This window comes from Spea bombifrons, chromosome 2 (genome assembly GCF_027358695.1).
Source record: "Spea bombifrons isolate aSpeBom1 chromosome 2, aSpeBom1.2.pri, whole genome shotgun sequence".
NCBI classification, from domain to species: Eukaryota; Metazoa; Chordata; class Amphibia; order Anura; family Pelobatidae; genus Spea; species Spea bombifrons.
This window is the reverse complement of record NC_071088.1, coordinates 49,564,945-49,580,310: the sequence shown is the minus strand read 5'-3', so window position 1 is coordinate 49,580,310 and position 15,366 is coordinate 49,564,945. Positions and strand designations below refer to the sequence as shown.

Here is a 15,366-nt window from a genome sequence, read left to right as displayed (position 1 = left end):
CCATAATGAAAAAAAATGACTTGAGATTGCACCCACAGAATTTTCTATTGCCCCCATATTGCAAAAAAGATGGACTTGCACCTACACCCATGTTGCACCTAAAGGATTGGTTTTAATAATTTATTATAAATACGTGCAGGAATATTTTCTCTGTTAAATCCGTTATACAAGTAGAAATATTCCCTGGCTGCTGCTTTATGGTAATTATATTAAAGTTACTTTGATAAATGTGAATAGCTGAGCAGATGAGTTTTATAGCAGCTTGGATGTTATTAGAGTTTAAAGGTTTTAAAGAAACAACCCCCCCCCCCCCCCATTACAATTCTTCTTCTTGATTACTTGTTTCCATGGAAACCGGACGGTCGAATGGGATTTCCAAAAAAGAAAATGTTGGACAGAAATAATCCAAACTGAAGGCAAACAAATTTCCCCAAGAACTAACACAAACTTTATCAGCACCCAAGTCTACCGCAGACCGGCGAACACCCCACAAGAGCTACAGTTTTGGAGGGGCTCTGACCCAGTGGTCTAGCCATCTGTTAGGGACCAGAAACAATACACGGTCATGTAGGAAATGGGGTTAGCGACTTAAATAGCCAGGAAGGGGTTGGCTGATAAAACTCAGGTGCGTAACCACGGTAACAGAGGAGTAAAAGTGATTTGTTAACATTGGAGGTGTCATCCTGACACAGGGAAGAAAAGGCTGCTTGTTATTGTTTATTATTATTATGAGTGTAAAAACACAGAGCAGTTCGGCCGAACCGTGACACTATCACAATATGACCCTTGTCAAAGTCGCTCAGATCCTTACCCTTGCCCATTTTTCTTGCTTCTAACACATCAACTTTAACCCCTTAAGGACCAGACTGTTTTTTTACCTTTTGTACCCTTTTGGACCGAGGCTGTTTTAACACTTCTGCGGTGCGCTTGTTTAGATGTAATTTTCTCCTCACTCATTTAGTTTACCCACACAAGTTATATATTTTTGATCATATTATCTAATTTTCCATAAAAAATAATAAAATATATTTTGGGTATCTTTGAATTTGGCCAATGCAATTTACCCCATCAAACGATATATTTTTTAAAACTAGACACCTCAAGGTATGTCAAATGCTGGAATTTTAACCCTGTTAGGTATGGATTTACAGCTCCTGGTATACATCACTATCAAACAAGACCCCAATATGTGTTCAGCAACGTCTCCTGAGTACAGTGATACTACCTATGCATGGGTTTGTCGGGCTGTTTGGGAGGTAAAGCGCCACATTTAGGAAGTGTGCAATTTTTAACTTGGAACTTTTACAACTGGTCCTACTGCCCCCATGTCCTAATAGGGCCATCTTTGAAGCCGGCTAATTCAATTTACCCCATCAAACCATATATTTGTGAAAACTAGATAGCCCAAGGTATTTAAAATGCTAGTATTTTAACCCTTTCCATGCATGAGTTTCTACCACCAGCCTTTGCCAAAGTTTGTGGTAGTATTTTTTTCACATAAATTGTACTTCGGGTATAAGTTTATAACTCTAGGTATACATCACTATCAAACACCCCAATGTGTGTTCGGCAATATGTCCCGAGTTCAGTGATAAACCCATGCATGGGCTTGTCTGGTGTTTGGGGTTAAAAGGCACATTTTGCCCCCCCCTCCCATTTTGATCAGTCTGTGCCTATGCCCTATCTTTGAGCCCAGCCACTCCAATTTACCCCATCAAACCATTCATTTTTTTAAAATTAGACACCCCTTTGGTATTTGAAATGCTTTTACTTTAACTCTTTCAATGTCCAGATTTTTGGTAAGATACAGCGCTAATTTTAGCACTTACTCATAATAATAAACTTTATTTTTTATTTTATTCTTTTTGGACTTTTTTTTACATTTTGCTGGAACTGGATGGTTCCTCTGATGCATAATTATTTTTAAATGTTACCACTTTTTTTTTCCATATTTTTTTTTTTTTTTAAATAATTTACTAATCACACTGTGATTAGAAAGCTGGGCTCCATTGACTTGCATGGTTGAATGCAGTACCTGTATTCAACCTGCAAGTGGAGCCGGAGTTCTCTAGAGCAGTGGTTCTCAAAACATGTATCCTCAGGACCCACATTTGTCTTTGGTCATTAAGTCGCGATCCCTAAAATAATTTCATTTCCGAAACCTTATATTTTATTCCATAAAACAACTGGTTCAGTATTGCACATATATGCACCTTTTAAACAGTAAACAAACCGTAAACAAACGGATACTTTGCACAACGAATAATGCAGTAATCACAGCGCTAGTGAAAATAAATAAATACACAATAAATAAATAAACAAACAGTCATGGAAACATATGAGGTAGAACTAATGGGAAAACTGGGGATGGTTTTTGCTTTTGAGGCGTGTCTCAAAGTCTGGGGTGATGGTAGACAAAGCAACTCTGAGGTCATGTTCAATGTCCATTCTGTTTCTATGCTTTGTCTTTAACTGAAAAGAGTTGAGAAGCCACTCTCACAAAGATAAGTTGTGCTGAATGGTAGTAAAACTGGGTTGAGATGGAAGGATATTCAGCCAGCTCAGCTTAGCATCTGAACGCATCAAAGCTCTAAAAGCTGACTCTCTTCGTTGCTTGGCAACATGACGCTTTCGAAATAAATTCCAAAGGGGACGCGTATCCAGCCTTCATCCCTGTGCTGCTCTGGGAAGTAGTCTTTAAAACATTCCTGCAGCTTTGTGAGATGTGCTACTATAGTGTTTTTCAGTTCATTTCTGCCTGTGCAGAGTCCAGGTGTGTAAGCTCATGACTAGCATTGGGGAGCATATCAAATCTCTCTGCGGAAACATGACTTGTCCACAATGCCATTTTCTTTTTGAAAGCCTCAATTTTTTTCAGTCTGTGTAAAAATATTGTGTCCCGTCCCTTGCATAGACACATTTAATGTGTTCAGCTGCTCAAACACATCTGCAAGATAAGCAACTTGTGCAAGCCACATGTCACTGTTAAACAGATCGGGAAGAGTCGAGTTGCACTCTCAGTTCGTATAAACGTGAGAGAACTTTGCCCCTGGAAAACCAGCGCACCTCCACATGATACAGCACCTGTACATGTTCACTGCCCAGGTCTATGCACAGCCTCTGAAAACACCTGGCACGCTTGGCACTCCGTTTAATGTAGTTCACTACTTTGACATCTTTCAGTTTTTTTTTTAAACTATCTTTCAAAGTTTCGTGAAGCACTGGCACCATATCCTTGGCTGCTAATACCTCCCTGTGCAAAAAACAATGGTTCCAAACTGCATTTGGTGCCTTTTCAAGAATTCTCTTCACCACCCCTGAGTGTTTTCCAGTCATGCAGGCTGCACCATCAGTTGTGATGCCAACACACATATCCCATATCAGGCACACAGAACGCAAGTATGAATCCAAAGTATTGAGAAACTGCTCCTGAAAGTCTCCTTCCCACACATGCCTCACATAAACCAGTAAAATGGCATGGTTCACAATATCCGTGGATTCATCCATTTGCAATGAATAGTATTTGTTAGTGTTGATGCGAGCTGTGGTCTGTTTTATGTCACCTGACATTTCTTGAATCCTCATGCGTATTGTGTCATTGGATAGTGGAATTGTCTTTAATTTATCAGCAGCAGATTGATCAAGGACCTCTCTGCCCATATCAATGGCGGCAGGTAAGATAAGGTCTTTTGCAATAGTGTTTGCTTTCTTGCATTTTGCAATACGATGAGCTACGTGGTAAGATGCTCAGAGTGCCTGCTCTTGCTGTGAACAAGAAGATGTTAGGCACTTTTGTGATGCCCTCAGCTCTTGTAGCTTTCGTTGAAAATAAGCAACAGATTTTTCTGCAAAGGCCCGGGAGTTTTGTGTCTAAATGACGCTTTAAGCTTTGATGGCTTCATGCTTTCGTTAGCCAATGTTTTGCTACACAAAACACACTGTGGTTTCTGTCCATCATGTCTATCTTCAATATATGAAAAAGCCAAATTTAATATAATTTGTATCATATTTATGTTTTGAAGCCATGTTGACTAAGGAGCGCTGCTTTGGGTGTACTTCAGCAAACTTAGATAAAATACTGTAAGGTTCCAGTGAAGGATATCCAATTTACTCCGCCAGAGATGATGGTGTATTCTCTGTAGCGTTTGAATTCATGAATGTAATGGAAAGTCTACAGTGACAGTGAGGGGATAGGCGAAGTAGTGAGGGCAGTGGTGGGGTATATTGGCTGTAATGGGGGATAAGATTTATGTTAAGGGGATATGGGCAGTATTGGAGGATATGGGCAGTGGTGGGGAACAGTGGCTGTAGTGATGGAAACAAAGGCTGGAGTGAGGGAAACAGTGGCTGTGATGCTGGACAAGAGCTGTGGTGGGCATAGTGGTTGTGATGGAGAATAGGGGTTTTAATAGGGTTCAGTGGCTGTAATGGGCGGAACAGGGACTATGGTGTGGGATAGGTGGTTAGGTCCAAAAACCGACGTGGCATATCCCCTTGGGGAGTGCCAAGTCAGAAGAATTATGGAGGATCAGGCCTCTGCTGCAGCTTCTCACGGAGCATACAGAGCACCCTCACGAGAAGAAGGTCCTTGTTCTCAAACCCACCTAGACGGACAAGTTACAAGCCACTTGCAAGGACATTACCAGGAAGGGAAGCAGCTTTGCGAAACTACCTACATAGTGGCCAAATGTACTTGCTTTTGTTGCCAAGGTTTAAACATTTATGGGTGTGTGTTGAGTTATTTTGACAGGACAGCAAATTTACACTGTTATACAGGCTGTACACTCACTACTTTACATTGTAGCAGAGTGTCATTTCTTCAGTGTTGTAACATGAAAATATATAATAAAATATTTACGAAAATGTGAGGGGTCTACTCACTTTTGTGAGATACTGCATGTCATATCTCCTACGCTCATCTGATCTCAGGTTGTGTCGTTACTTGAAGAAGGTAGGAATGACAACCAGGGAAGTACAGCTAGAACCCCATGTTCCTATTACAGATACATTTTAGTCATATTTCCTAGATGATCGAAAAGCAGTTTAGCTCTTCTAGGTAATTAGGAGTTTATTCGTCAAATTGGGAGTACGTAGACAAGTTGAACATTTCTTAACGTCACATTGTGCATTTTAAATGACAACTCTTCCTGTGGGGATCTGACTGTGGTATAAGTTGGTCCAGCAGAATGCATAATTAAACCACTGAGATAACAGTCAAGATATCTTTACTATTTATACAATTGAGGGCTATCGCTAAGCCTTTCATAATTCATAGTAAAGTTAGGAAGTTGAAATTTTCAACTAATCTACAAACTTTTTGGTGAAAGAAATCCTATTTTTTTCACTCTAGCTACACTTTGAATTATTAGAGATTGTTCATTCTGTGAACACAGCTATTTATTCCACCAGATGATTTTGCCACCTGAAGCCAGGAGCTTGTGTCATCTGATCAGAAAGGTGTTGCAGGAAAATATCATTATTGTGCAAACAGTGCTAAATACAGAAGCCACATTTTTTGCAACCCTATTCTTCCAGCAGTAAAGAACTAAATGGAAAACATATTTAAACTTTAAATCCAGGAGCAGTCAGGATCTAGATTACCCAAGAGAGATCATGATGACCTACATTGCATTTGTTCCCTTCAACAAATATAACATACACATTCATTCCCAGAATACATTCACATTCAGATTCCTACTCATTCAGCCATGCATCTCACACTCATTCTAGCCCATACAGGCATAAATGCTTCATTGATAATGTAAAAAACGCACAAGACATCAATAATATCAGGGTTCCAGTTAGTATATAAAGCACTAAAAGCAAAAGCATTTTACCATTTTTTTCACAGCAAACAAGGAGCATAATGTTGCCATTGCAGTATGCACAAAATACACTAGTAGATAAAGCTGTTTCTTCAACTGACAATTATTCTGCCACTTGTATGTAGAGTGTTAAATATATGTATCAAGTTTACTAGTTTGGTATCAATCAGTTTAAAGGGGTCTCTAACTGCTGTTAGAAACTGACACTGACCAAAATACAAATATGACACAAAATGTACATCATATAAATCAGGATGAAAAACTAATTCATATGGAGCATTATATGAATGAACCAGAAAGACTGATTTGTGGTGTTGAAAGTCCCTAAACTTATTTGGTTTAATATTTGAAAAGATTGATGCTCATACTACAAAATGAACATGATCATGGTCATCACTTATACTCTATGTTGTGGAACAGATTTTACTTATACACATAAACACCTCTAATGATAACTAAAGCATTGTTTTAAATATGTATTACTATTAATATTACATATTTTAAATGGTTATAATATACTTAACAGCTAATATGTACCTCATAAAACAAAGAAAAATAAGTTTCAGATAGGGACTGAATGTTACACAATATACAACAAACTGCCATTGCGTCTATTCCAGCTAATAGTTAGCTGGTACCTTGCAAACCTCTAAATAATAGATTAATGCAAAACATAATTTACATCATATTTAGTATGCTTTTTTTTATTATGTTATTCTTACCCCTTGTGTCTTCCTCTCACCTTATTGCTAGCTATGATTTGCCATGTTCTTTGTCACATATTGCCATCTAATAAACTGCACTTCTGTCCCTTAGACAACAAAACCTTACCTTCCTTAATGCGAAATGCATAAGCATGCTAATAATAGATTATCCTGGATACTAATCCCTCTTTAGCCATCTGTCGCTTTACAAATTTGTAGTTGCTTTTCTGTTATGGAACAGTTTATAAATGGTAAACCTGAAATAACATTAATTATATTTGACATAATTAAATACGCTAAAGTAGCTGGCGTTAATATATCATGTAGTTGTCCGGTTAAAGAAAAAATCAAGCTGAAGGAGAAAAATATAAACAGAAAGAACACTTCGTTGTATTTGCTTTCGGCAAGAGATTATACAAATTATACTGGGTGAGGGTTGCCTAGTGATCACAAGATGACAGATGAGGAACTCTTTTGCAGCCTTGGCAAAAAAATTAAAAAAAACTTGCAAAATGTTTGCTGCAGAATATTGGTGCCAGAATGATATTCATTAGGGGCACTGACAAAAAAACGAAAGAGAAAAAAATAAAAATACGCTCCAACCACCAGCAATATAAAATTTAAATAAATTCTTTTCCGCACACCAATTAGGGCCATATTTGGACAGTGGGGACCCTGTCCTATCAAATACGGTGGTTGTATGTGTGCCCCTTGGGGTAACATCTTTTATGTTTCCTAGACTATCTCCACAGGGGCCCCAGAGTCAGGTGCCAGGGGGATAATCCTTTTATCACAATGTATTGTTTGGGTATTCCCCTTGCTGGACCTAAAGGAGGATTTTGTGTGTTTTTCCGTTCCATTGTATGTAAGTTGTATTTGCTGTGTATAAGTACCTGTACGTGTATCTAATAAAGTCAGTTCTGACCTCAACATTGGTTCTGTGTTTGGGGTAGGCTGCCATAGTAACTGACTGTCCTTTTCAAGTGCTGAATACTCTAAGCTACGACCAGTGGCATCGCTACAGGGGGGCAAGGGGGGGCAATTGCCCCCCCAGCTTAATCCTTGCCCCCCCTGTTGCCCCCCCTGCCGAATTTGGATCCCGTCTTTCTTTCTTTTTTTTTTTCTTACGTGGGCCGCACCTCGAGCGCTGCTACTTACCTGTGGGAGGGTCTTCTGTACTGCATAGAGGAAGCAGAACATAGCAGAGTTCACGTGACATGACATGACTCTGCTCCAGTCCCGCTTACTCTGTGCTTTACCCAGGGCCGGACTGGCCCACCGGGATACCGGGAAATTTCCCGGTGGGCCGGAAGGTTCGTGGGCTGGGCGGCCAGCAGACTAACCATGAAGACAGCCGCTGAGCGGCTGCAAATGGCATTGAACGCCTCCCTCGGTGCCAGGGGCGGGCTGGGCAGGGGGGCAATTGCCCCCCAGGCTGCCAGAAATCTAATCAAAGCGGCCGCTGGGTGCTAATGCGGCCGGCCGGCATCAGCACCCAGCAGCCGTGTGCTATGGCCGTCTAGTGATGGGAGCAGTGTGAGGGGTGAAAGCTCCGCCCCCTTGCACTGACCTTTCACCCCTCACGCTGCTCCCATCACTATGCGGCCATCAGATTGCTGGGAATGTAATCTGAACGGCCGATGCGTACTGATGCCGCTGGCCGCCTCTGCTTTAATACTTTTTTTTTTACTTTATATGGCAAGCCGATCCAGTTTACCATATAAATAAAAAAAAAGTGTTAAAGTAGCTCCGGCCGGCGGCATCAGCACGCATCGGCCGTTTAGATTACATTCCCGGCAGTCTGATGGCTGCATAGTGATGGGAGCAGCGTGAGGTGGAAGCTCCGCCCCCTCGCACTCAGACTGCTGCAGCACCGGATGTCAGGTCAGTGGCATCCTGTCAGCATAGAGGAGAACAGTGTGCAGCTACCAGGAAGTCAAGAGAAGTAGAAGGTGAGTAAAATAATGTATTTTTTGTACTGTATAATGTTTTTTGTATTTGTTAAAAACAAAAAAAATCGGCATGTGCGTGTATGTAAGTGTGTCCCCCTATATGCCACTCTGCCTCCAGAAATGCCTTATACCCCCCCTATATGCCACTCTGTCCCATGATATGCCTTTTAACCCCCTATATGCCAGAGTTGCATATAGGGGTATAAGGCATTTCTGGATGCAGAGTGACATATAGGGGGTCAAAAGGCATATCTGGAGGCAGAGTGGCATAAAGGGGGTTAAAAGGTATATCATGTGGCAGAGGAGCATATAGGAGGGTATAAAGCATATCAGGGAGGCAGAGTGGCATATAGGGGGCATAAGGCTTTTCTGGAGGCAGAGTGCCCCATGATATGCCTTTTAACCCCCTTCATGCCACTCTGCCTCCAGAAATGCCTTATACCCCCTATATGCCACTCTGTCCCATGATATGCCTTTTAACCCCCTATATGGCAGAGTGGCATATAGGGGGTTAGAAGGCATATCATGGGACAGAGTGGCATATATTATTTTTTATTTAATATGCCAAGCTGGATCGGCTTGCCATATAAAGTAAACAAAAATGTCCCATGATATGCCTTTTAACCTCCTATATGGCAGAGTGGCATATAGGGGGTTAGAAGGCATATCATGGGACAGAGGGGCATATAGGAGGGTGTAAAGCATATTGGGGAGGCAGAGTGGCATATAGGGGGCATAAGGCTTTTCTGTAGGCAGAGTGCCCCATGATATGCCTTTTAACCCCCTTTATGCCACTCTGCCTCCAGAAATGCCTTATACCCCCCTATATGCCACTCTGTCCCATGATATGCCTTTTAACCCCCTATATGGCAGAGTGGCATATAGGGGGTTCGAAGGCATATCATGGGACAGAGTGGCATATAGGGGTATAAGGCATTTCTGGATGCAGAGTGACATATAGGGGGTCAAAAGGCACATCTGGAGGTAGAGTGGCAAAAAGGGGGTTAAAAGGCATATCACGGGCAGAGGGGCATATAGGAGGGTTGAGGCATATCAGGGAGGCAGAGTGGCATATGGGGGGTATAAGGCATTTCTGGAGGCAGAGTGACATAGGGAGTAAAAGGCATTTCTGGAGGCAGAGTGGCATATAGGGGATTAAAAGGCATATTATGGGGAAGAGTGGCATATAGGAGGGTATAAAGCATATCAGGGAGGCAGAGTGGCATACAGGGGGGCATAAGGCTTTTCTGGAGGCAGAGTGCCCCATGATATGCCTTTTAACCCCCTTCATGCCACTCTGCCTCCAGGAATGCCTTATACCCACTATATGCCACTCTGTCCCATGATATGCCTTTTAACCCCCTATATGGCAGAGTTGCATATAGGGGGTTAGAAGGCATATCATGGGACAGAGTGGCATATAGGGGGTATAAGGCATTTCTGGAGGCAGAGTGGCATATAGGGGGTTAGAAGGCATATCAGGGGGGCAGAGTGGCAAGCCTGGGGGCAGAGATGCATAACTCGGGGGTAGGTTGTCAAATGAAAGGAAATAAAAACCAAACATGTCTCAATCATAGCTTTTATTAAATATGGAAAAAAAATAGTCTACATGAATTAATAAAGAAATAAAAATTTCTTACCAGAATATCGTGAAGAATAATGTGATCAGTGTTTTGTTCCACTGAATAAAATGGAACTCTTTCATCTAAAAATGTTCGCAGTAGTAAATTTTTTGATCCCATTATGTGTAATGTATTTAATTTATTAGGGCCTTTTAACACTTTTGCTTTCTGGCATTTTAATACAAATAATGAGATAAAAAGAATGGCACATAGTGTGACTCGGGTGTGTATTAGGGGTGCGTGTGGGTATAAGAGCTTCACCGTGAGATAAACTATACGGGGCTGGTCTCCAAATTTTTCCAGGGCTGCTTTTCAGTCCCAGTCCGGCCCTGGCTTTACCAGAGAACGCAGAGGGAGGCCGCGCCCTCTGCTGAAGTCTGTGAGCGGCGTCGAGGAGCTGCAGTGCAGGTAAGGGGTGGGGTGGGAGTTTGAATGAGAATGTGTGATTGAGGGAATGAATCTGTGAATGATAGAGTGTGTGTGTGATAGCATGGATGTGTAAGTGCCGGAACCTAGGCATGATGGGACTGTGATTGCTGTTAGCAATCCCACTCTTATCATGCCAAGTCAGCCAGTACATGCTGAAACCTAGCTAGCTGCCCCCCTTGTCTATGGATGCTGCCAGCAGTATGGGGTCTGCACATCACTTACAGCCATCCTGTACCAGCATGTACTGGCTGACTTGGCATGATAGGAGTGTGATTGCTAACAGCAATCACAGTCCCATCATGCCTAGGTTTCAGCATTTACTGGTTGGATGTGTAAGTGCTGAACCTAGGCATGATGGGACTTTGATTGCTGTTAGCAATCAAACTCCTATCATGCCAAGTCAGCCAGTACATGCTGAAACCTAGCTAGCTGCCCCCCTTGTCTATGGATGCTGCCAGCAGTATGGGGTCTGCACATCACCTAAAGCCACCCTGTACCAGCATGTACTGGCTGACTTGGCATGATAGGAGTGTGATTGCTAACAGCAATCACAGTCCCATCATGCCTAGGTTCCAGAATTTACTGGTTGGATGTGTAGGTGGTGGAACCTAGGCATGATGGGACTTTGATTGCTGTTAGCAATCACACTCCTATGATGCCAAGTCAGCCAGTACATGCTAAAACCTTTTGTATTGATGCTGCCAGCAGTATGGGTTCTGCACATCACTTACAGCCACCCTGTACCAGCATGTACTGGCTGACCTGGCATGATAGGAGTGTAACTGGGCAACTGGGGCTAATATAAATTTATATGGGCAGCAGGGGCAAAAACACTAAGGGGGGTATAAACGACAATGCAGTGTGAAAAATCCATCCTGATGCAGACGTCTGTGACGTGGATTATGTCCTGCTGTTTGTGTGTTTTTGGTTATCAGTGTAGCAGAGCCTGTCCTCGGGTGTGTGTATAGGTGTTGGTGTGGCAGAGCCTGTCCTGGTGTGTGTTCAGTTGTCAGTGTGGCAGAGCCTGTCCTAGGGTGTGTGTTTGGGTGTCAGTGTGTCAGAGCCTGTCCGTGTGTGTGTGTTTGGATGTGGGTGTGGCAGAGCCTGTCCTGGTGTGTGTGGGTGTCTGTGTGTCAGAGCCTGTCCTGGTGTGTGTGTGTGTTTGGATGTGGCAAAGCCTGTGCTGATGTGTGTGGGTGTCTGTGTGGCAGAGCCTGTCCTGGTGTGTGTGTGTATGTTTGGTTGTCGGTGTTGCAGAGCCTGTCCTGGTGTGTGTGTCTGAGTGTTGGTGTGACAGAGCCTGTCCTGGTGTGTGTGTCTGGGTGTTGGTGTGACAGAGCCTGTGTTGGTGTGTGTGTTTGGTCATCTGTTCAGGCTGGACAAGATCGCCTGAGGCAGCAGGTGCATCGGTCCCACACTCATCATCCTGGCAAACCATTAGCTGCTGCTCCACCTGCTTCAGTACCTCCAGTACTGGAAGGGGCTTCCACTCCTGAACCTCGGATCCTTTTGCCTGAGAAATTTACTGGGGGTCGCAAAAAATGCCGAACTTTTATGACTTCTTGTCAGATCCTTTTCAATCTAAAACCTCATACCTACACTTCCGACTACGTTAAGGTACATGCGGTTATTTCCCTGTTGGAGGAGGAACCACAGCTGTGGGCACATCATTTATTACACAACAACAGCCCTATGCCAGAGTCCTGGCATTCCTTCCGACAGGCTCTGGATGCCTTATATGAGGACCCCTTCCGTGCTACCTCTGCTACCACAACCCTCCGAACTCTGAGATAGGGTAAAAGACCAGTGGATGAGTACATAGCAGACTTTCGCCGGATCTCCCTGGCGACCTCTTGGAATGAACCTGCACTTCACGACCAATTGAACTCGCCGGCACTAACACTCTCACATCTCCCGATGAATTTGCTCAACTCGTCACCCAGATTGATCGCAGACTACGAGAGAGAAGGGCCGAACGTAAATCTGGACATTACTATAAAGACTGCAGATCCAGACCATTCCTCCCTCAGGGTAAACCATTCCGCCATGAGGGTAAGATCACGATCCTTTACGAAAGACGACATATCCCCTAATTTTTCTACTCACCTCTTTCTCTCTGTGTCCTTACAGTGGAGTAAAGAACCAGTTATCCTGACTGCCATGATTGACTCTGGAGCAAGCAGCAACATATTGGATGCAGACTTAGCCAAGACCCTCCAAATTCCTGCTCAACCTAAGAAACACCCCATTACTATGCAACTAGTTGATGGGAGTCCCCTCAAGACAGGGCCTATTACTCAAGAAACAGCCCCTTTGACTATCAAGATAGGCCCTGATAACATTGAGACGTAAATTTTTTTATATAGCTCCTTCTCCAATCTTTCAACCTATATTAGGCCTTCCTTGGCTAAGGATTCACAATCCCACTATCAATTGGGAGACTGGGGTGTTCCAGTTCACCTCCAAGACCTGTTTAGAACAATCCTTAGATCAATCAACCTCACTCAGATTATTCTCTCCGAACCTCCTATTCCTCCCCAATATCTACTGACCAATTACCCCCATTCGAAGACTATGATTGTCCTATTGATCTATTCCCTGGAGCATCAATTCCCTTCGGCAGAATATACCCTCTATCTGAGCCTGAGTTATCCACCCTCAAGGAGTATATAAAGGACAATCTCTCCAAAGGATTCATTAGACCCTCTACCTCTCCCACAGGGGCTGGTATAATTTTTGTCCATAAAAAAGATGTTGGCCTGCGTCCCTGCGTGGATTATCTTAAACTAAATAAAATTACAGTCAAGAACCGTTATCCCCTGCCGTCGATTCCCGAATTGATGGAACATGTCTGTTCATCTACCATTTTTACTAAGATTGATTTAAGAGGGGCCTACAATTTAGTGAGGATAAAAAAGGGCAACGAATTGAAAACCGCTTTCCGATCCAGGTACAGCCTCTTCGAATACCTGGTTATGCCCTTTGGGCTTTGTAACGCTCCAGCTACATTTCAACATTTTATCAATGACGTATTCCGAGATATGCTGGATCAATTTGCTGTCGTATTCAAGGTATGGTTTTACCATTGATTTATAAAGAGGCAAAATTATATTTTTATCCTGCAAATTGATGCCTCTTTTTATACATGACAATACCTTACTGGCCTTAGCAACAGCTAACCGACATTGTACATTGTTTCCTAGTTTGTTGTCTATAACAATTCCCAAATCCTTCTCATTTGTTGTTATCCCTAATTGACTACCATTTAGTGTGTAAGTTACCCCGAAGAGCATAACTTTGCATTTATCTACATTAAATTCCATCTGCCATTTGTGTACCCAGTCCCCCAGTCTAAATCCCCCTGCAGCAAAGTAATATCCTGCTCACATTGTATTACTCTACAGAGTTTTGTGTCATCTGCAAACACTGAAACATGACTTTCAATGCCTAATGCAAGGTCATTTATAAATATATTGAATAAAATAGGTCCCAGAACAGAACCCTCGGGAACACCACTTAGCACTATTGTCCAGCTTGAAGATTTACCTTTAATAACAACTCTCTGTACTCACTGTATCACTAAGCCAATGTTCAACCCAAGAACAAGAATTTGCATCTAGACCAATTTCTTTCAGTTTGAATACTAACCTATTGTGTGGAACCATGTCAAATGCCTTGGCTAAATCCAAGTAGATTACATCCACTGCAACACCCTGATCTACACTTCTACTTACTTCTTCGTAGAATGCAATTAAATTAGTTTGACATGACCTATGTTTCATAAAACCATGCTGATTTTTTTACTAATAACACTGTTCTTCCCAATTAATTCCTGAATATTATCCCTTAATACCGTATTTGCCCGATTATAAAACAAGGTTTTTTTCAGTATTTGAAAAATACCCCTCGTCTTATAATAGGGGTCGTCTTATAATCAGACCTATGAGATGACTAAGATCCAGATCCCCCGCAGCTGCAGGGGACCTGGATCCTCCTGTGCCCCCCCCCCGCCCGCCCCACTTACCGGTGCTTCTGAGTCCCCGGTGTGCAGCCGGGGCAGTGTGTAGACATCTACACACTGCCCCGGCTGCATGACAGGGGAGTCAGAAGCACCGGTAAGTCTGGGGGGGGGCAGGGGAGTTTTAAATGGGGGGCATAAGGCATTTCTGGAGGCAGAGTGTTCTATGAAATGCCTTTTGACCCCCTTAATGCCACTCTGCCTCCAGAAATGCCTTTTTAATGCTGTATACGCCACTCTGCCTCCTGAAATGCCTTAAACCTCCCTATATGCCACTCTGCCCCATAATATGCCTTTTAACCCCCTTAATGCCAGAGTGGCATATAGGGGTATAAGGCATTTCTGGAGGCAGAGTGGCACATAGGGGGTCAAAAGGCATATCATGGGGCACAGTGACATATAGGGTTAAAAGGCATATCATGGGGCACAGTGGCATATAGGGGGTATAAGGCATTTCTGGGGCAGATGTGCATAACTGGGGGGCAGGTTGGAAAATAGAAGGAAATAAAACCAAAATATTTTTCTCAATCATAGCTTTTATTAAAAAAAAATTGTTTACATGAATTAACAGTTACTGGTAAAACTTTTTTCCTATAGGGTCGTCTTATATTAAGGCTTTTTCCTAAATTAATATTCAGATTTGGGTCGTCTTATAATCAGGGTCGTCTTATAATTGAGCAAATAAGGTAGTCCTTTCCCAGCCACAGAAATTAAGCTCACTGGTCTATAATTTCCAGGCAAAGAGTTTGAACCCTTTTTGAATGCAGGAACCACATCTGCCTTCCTCCAATCCTCTGGTACATTTCGTGAAAGAAA

The 15,366-nt window shown here is 42.7% G+C and overlaps 1 protein-coding gene across 2 annotated transcripts in view; it reads right to left on the bottom strand.

Moving 5' to 3' along the window:
- The window catches only part of TULP1 (TUB like protein 1), a 158,677-nt gene extending 152,010 nt beyond the window's left edge, over window positions 1-6,667 (bottom strand). The window contains exon 1 of one of the 2 annotated variants that reach the window (XM_053457869.1): window positions 6,548-6,667. The gene's annotated coding sequence lies outside the window, so the exon portion shown is untranslated. The remainder of the gene's footprint in view (window positions 1-6,547) is intronic. The other variant, XM_053457870.1, reaches the window with a different exon arrangement.
- Window positions 6,668-15,366: the final 8,699 nt, after the last annotated feature.